Genomic DNA, 6,588 nt, shown 5'->3' with positions numbered 1-6,588 from the left:
GTTCTCCAAAATTAACCCCTGGTTTTCTGGAAATCTTAAATTAGTGTACTATAGAGCGCATTAATCCCAAACTAGAGGCTCTAAAGAGCCTGTGTCGCTCACCTTGGTCTATGTGCATATTAAACAAAGGACACAAATGGATTCATGACAAAATTGTATTTTGGTGATGGTGATGTGTTTGAAGTTCTTACTTTACTTAACGATTTTGCTTCTTACAATTATATCTATAATGAACTTTGCCCATTAGTAACAGAGAACTATATTTGGTAAAAATTTACATAAATTTACCAAATTAATGAAAATTGTTAAAAATTGACTATAAAGGGCAATAACTCCTTAAGGGGTCAATTGACCATTTAGGTCATGTTGACTTATTTGTAGATCTTACTTTGCTGAACATTATTGCTGTTTACAGTTTATCGCTATCTATAATAGTATTCAAGATAACCAAAAACGGCAAAATTTCTTTAAAAATTACCAATTGGAGGGCAGCAACCCAACAACCAGTTGTCCAATTCATCAGAAAAATTCAGGGCAGATAGATATTGACTTGATTAACAATTAAACTTCTTGTCAGATTTGCTCTAGATGCTTTGGTTTCATAGTTATAAGCCAAAAACTGCATTTTACCCCTATGTTCTATTTTTAGCCGTGGTGGCCATCTTGGTTGAATGGCCAGGTCATCGGACACATTTTTCAAACTAGATACCCCAAAGATGATTGTGGCCTAGTAGTTTCAGTGGAGATTTTGTAAAAGATTACTTAGATTTATGAAAAATGGTTAAAGATTGACTATAAAGGGCAATAACTCCTAAAGGGGTCAACTGACCATTTTGGTCATGTTGACTTATTTGTAGATCTTACTTTGCTGAACATTATTGCTGTTTACAATTCATCTCTATCTATAATAATATTCAAGATAATAACCAAAAACAGCAAAATTTCCTCAAAATTACCAATTCAGGGGCAGCAACCCAACAACCGATTGACCGATTCATCTGAAAATTTCAGGGCAGATAGATCTTGACCTGATAAACATTTTTATCCCATGTCAGATTTCCTCAAAATGCTTTGGTTTTTGAGTTATAAGCCAAAAACTGCATTTTACCCCTATGTTCTATTTTTAGCGGTGGTGGCCATCTTGGTTGGTTGACCAGGTCACGCCACACATTTTTTAAACTAGATACCCCAAAGATGATTGTGGCCAAGTTTGGATTAATTTGGCCCAGTAGTTTCAGAGGAGAAGATTTTTGTAAAAGATTACTTTAATTTACGAAAAATGGTTAAAAATTGACTATAAATGGCAATAACTCCTAAACGGGTCAACTGACCATTTTGGTCATGTTGACTTATTTGTAGATCTTACTTTGCTGAACATTATTGCTGTTTACAGTTTATCTCTATCTATAATAATATTCAAGATGATAACCAAAAACAGCAAAATTTTCTCAAAATTACCAATTCAGGGGCAGCAACCCAACAACCGATTGACCGATTCATCTGAAATTTTCAGGGCAGATAGATCTTGACCTGATAAACATTTTTACCCCATGTCAGATTTCCTCAAAATGCTTTGGTTTTTGAGTTATAAGCCAAAAACTGCATTTTACCCCTTTGTTCTATTTTTAGCCGTGGCGGCCATCTTGGTTGGTTGACCAGGTCACGCCACACATTTTTTAAACTAGATACCCCAAAGATGATTGTGGCCAAGTTTGGATTAATTTGGCCCAGTAGTTTCAGAGGAGAAGATTTTTGTAAAAGATTACTTTAATTAACGAAAAATGGTTAAAAATTGACTATAAAGGGCAATAACTCCTAAACGGGTCAACTGACCATTTTGGTCATGTTGACTTATTTGTAGATCTTACTTTGCTGAACATTATTGCTGTTTACAGTTTATCTCTATCTATAATAATATTCAAGATAATAACCAAAAACAGCAAAATTTCCTCAAAATTACCAATTCAGGGGCAGCAACCCAACAACCGATTGACCGATTCATCTGAAAATTTCAGGGCAGATAGATCTTGACCTGATAAACATTTTTACCCCCAGTCAGATTTGCTCTAAATGCTTTGGTTTTTGAGTTATAAGCCAAAAACTGCATTTTACCCCTATGTTCTATTTTTAGCCATGGCGGCCATCTTGGTCGGTTGACCGGGTCACGCCACACATTTTTTAAACTAGATACCCCAATGATGATTGTGGCCAAGTTTGGTTTGATTTGGCCCAGTAGTTTCAGAGGAGAAGATTTTTGTAAAAGTTAACGACGACGGACGACGACGACGACGACGACGACGGACGACGGACGACGGACGCCGGACGCAAAGTGATGAGAAAAGCTCACTTGGCCCTTCGGGCCAGGTGAGCTAAAAATTTAATGCAAACTGACAGACAAGTGAATTTTAGCTCAAAATGGTCGAAATATATTTCTCTTTCACCAAAAGTTTCATTTCTGCAAATTTGTTGGTTAAATTAAGTAAACAATGACACCAAAAGCACTATTTTGTGTTACAGTAGGCCTACTTTTACATACGTTCAAAATTTGAGGGAGGAATTGGTGGTCTGACACCTACATAACACTAAGGAGATAACTCTGTAAGAAACAGCTGAATATTTTTATCCACAATTTTTTTTAAACATTTTCTCATTGTTGAAGGACTTGTCTGTGAACTTGTATACGATGAACAGCAATCAAATAAAAGGGTTTCTTTGTTGTAGACCAAGTAAATTTGACATTTTCCCTCTCTTATTCTTCAATTTTTCCTGCTTCTTAAAAACAGGGACATTAGAAAGAACCAATCGAGCATATCTTTAGTTTAGCTGCATCATTTTTCCATGTGGACTGCTTCCCAAAAATGAAACCAGATAATCTCCAGAAAACTTCAGCATGACATCTCAAAGTCCCCTTCTACAGGCATAGTCAGAAAGCCTGTAGCTGTCGTAGGTCGCTAGTGAACATCCCAGCCGCCTGTCCTCGCGAGTCTGCGACGTAGGCCATCTCAACATCCATGACTGTCGTCCTATTTGGAGGTAACCAGCTACTTCGAGGAAACGCCACAAACAGCAAAATCACTTAATCCTACTTACATTGCCTATATTTCTTCAAGTCTTTCATTTTGGGCTGCTTCTTCTGTCCTCTTTGGTAGAATTGGAAATAAAAGAAAGTCATTATTATTCAGATTAATGAACACAAACCAAAACATTTTTATAAACATTTTTTTTGATACATTTTCTCATTGTTGAAGGACTTGTCTGTCAACTTGAATATGAAGAACAGCAATAAAATAAAAGGGTTTCTTTATAAGAATGTTTTTTTGTGGATTGAATCGGTCAATTACTATCAAATATCAAATGTATATCATTTCAAAATTACATAAAAAGATCCCTTTGAATAACGCACACCATATCCTGAAAAAAAAAGATACCACTGAACTATCCATAGAACAAAAGCAAGAAACAGACAATAAAACCTGACCAATCAGAACTAGCTCAGAAAACAACTGTTAATTGTTAGAAAAGTCTTTGCACTTGAAGCACAATGTATTTCTGAAATGATCATTTGATATTTGTTCTGTCAATATCAAATTGTTTTCAAATTAAGATTAATTTAATATTCTGTTACAAAATTCGACTATTAAGGTGGTACATCTGACCTTCAAAACAGCGGTTCTCCAAAATTAACCCCTGGTTTTCTGGAAATCTTAAATTAGTGTACTATAGAGCGCATTAATCCCAAAAAATTTAATGCAAACTGACAGACAAGTGAATTTTAGCTCAAAATGGTCGAAATATATTTCTCTTTCACCAAAAGTTTCATTTCTGCAAATTTGTTGGTTAAATTAAGTAAACAATGACACCAAAAGCACTATTTTGTGTTACAGTAGGCCTACTTTTACATACGTTCAAAATTTGAGGGAGGAATTGGTGGTCTGACACCTACATAACACTAAGGAGATAACTCTGTAAGAAACAGCTGAACATTTTTATCCACAATTTTTTTTAAACATTTTCTCATTGTTGAAGGACTTGTCTGTGAACTTGTATACGATGAACAGCAATCAAATAAAAGGGTTTCTTTGTTGTAGACCAAGTAAATTTGACATTTTCCCTCTCTTATTCTTCAATTTTTCCTGCTTCTTAAAAACAGGGACATTAGAAAGAACCAATCGAGCATATCTTTAGTTTAGCTGCATCATTTTTCCATGTGGACTGCTTCCCAAAAATGAAACCAGATAATCTCCAGAAAACTTCAGCATGACATCTCAAAGTCCCCTTCTACAGGCATAGTCAGAAAGCCTGTAGCTGTCGTAGGTCGCTAGTGAACATCCCAGCCGCCTGTCCTCGCGAGTCTGCGACGTAGGCCATCTCAACATCCATGACTGTCGTCCTATTTGGAGGTAACCAGCTACTTCGAGGAAACGCCACAAACAGCAAAATCACTTAATCCTACTTACATTGCCTATATTTCTTCAAGTCTTTCACTTTGGGCTGCTTCTTCTGTCCTCTTTGGTAGAATTGAAAATAAAAGAAAGTCATTATTATTCAGATTACCCTGGTAATGTACACAAATCAAAACATTTTTATACACAATTTTTTTTTCTCGTTGTTGAAGGACTGGTCTGTGAACTTGTATGTGAAGAACAGCAATAAAATAAAAGGGTTTCTTTGTTGTAGACCAAGTAAATTTGACATTATGAATTTTCCATGTCTTTTTATTCTATTTTTCCTCCGTCCTCCTTGATAGAATTGGAAACTAAAACATGTTCACTTAGCAAGAAAGACAATAGACCATGACTAAGGAGGCAGAGCCAAATAATCGCTGTGAAAACAATTCAAATGCTTATACAACTGCATACCAAATTTAATTGACTTACCACTTGTTGTTCCCAATAGTTCCCAATAAACTGACCTAATCACAAACAAATCCATGTAAAATAAGGAAAAGCTTCAAAGTCAATAGACCATGATTGCGGGGGGGGGGGGGGGGGGGTGGGGTCAATATTCTCTATGGAAATGAGATGTGCCAATACTAATAGGACTAAAATAAAGGACTGCATACCAAATATGATTGATCTACAACTTGTAGTTCACCACATTAACTAGATCTAATCACAAATTTTAAAATACATTGCTGCCGCTGTGGTGGATGCCAGAAACAGCATACCTTTGTCTCACTTTTAGACCCTGTCAAGCGAGACAATAATATATATATACAACCATACACATGAAAAATACATCTTGAAATAAGAAGTTCCCTTTAAACAAACCTTAACAAACTAATACATAAACTAAGCAAAATTTCAAAGTCAATAAACCATAACTGAGAAGGCGGGCGGAGCAAAATAATCTCCATGGTAATGATATGTGCCAATACTAATACAACTACATACCAAATATCTTTGACTACCAAACACATAAAAACATACTAAATGATATAGATCTACCTTACTGCCGAATAGGCAGATAGATCTTCACCTAATGAACATTTCTACCTTTTGTCAGATTTACTCTACATGCTTTTCAGAGACATAAGACATAAACTGCATTTTACCCCTATGTTCTATTTTGAGCCATGGCAGCCATCTGGTTAATGGCAGGCGGGTCATCAGATACATTTTTTAAACTAGACACCATAAGGATGATTTAGGCCAGGTTTAGTTTTTTTTTGGCCCAGTAGTTTCAGAGGAGAAGATTTATGTAAAAGTTAAAGGACAACGATGAAGGACGCCAAATGCATGAGATGAGCTTGGCGAACTAAAAATAAATTGATCAACCAATTTTTTATTTCTTTGAAGCAACTTTACTCTGAAATGAAATATAAATATATATACAACCATGCATACACATGAAAATATATAAAACAAGAATTAGTCATTAGTAGGCCCCACTAGCACTGTCATTGTCTATTTCAGTGGACTGAAAAAATTGGGGTGAAAACTCTTGAGTTGGCATTAAAATTGGAAAGATGACATTATATGTATTAAGTACATGTGTGTTTGTCTACTTTGTTATCTTCTACAGATTGGAAAAAAATGCACATTAAATCCAGGTATTACATATATTAAGTTTTTTGTTTTCTGAAAAATTTACATATACATATAACATCAAAACAATGAATTTTTTACCAGTAACCAGTGGTGGATCAAGAACTTTTCAAAAGAGGGGGCCCGCTGACTGACCTAAGGGGCCCCGCTCGAGTCGTGCTTCAGTGATTCCCTATATAATCCACCAAATTTTTCCCACGAAAAGGGGGGGTTGGGGGCGGCCGCCCCTGTATCCACCTATGGTAACTGACCATGCTATATTCACAGAATGTTTGTTTATTAAATAAAATTTGCTGCAGTCTTTAGGTAGTACAAATTGCCATTTGTATTGCTCAGTTGATTATAAAAATAATTATTCTAAAAATTAACAGAGTGGAGTGATTTTATTTCTTTGTTATAATTATTTACACTTGTCGATTTAAATACACTTTTAATATCATTTACATGTATACCGGTCTACTCGATTCCCATATTAATTTAGCTCATTTAAATATGTCAACTTAAATTTTCGCATATTTGATCATTTAACTTTCATTGGCAG

This window comes from Mytilus edulis, unplaced genomic scaffold (genome assembly GCF_963676685.1).
Source record: "Mytilus edulis unplaced genomic scaffold, xbMytEdul2.2 SCAFFOLD_166, whole genome shotgun sequence".
NCBI lineage: Eukaryota > Metazoa > Mollusca > Bivalvia > Mytilida > Mytilidae > Mytilus > Mytilus edulis.
Note: the sequence above shows the minus strand (reverse complement) of the source record.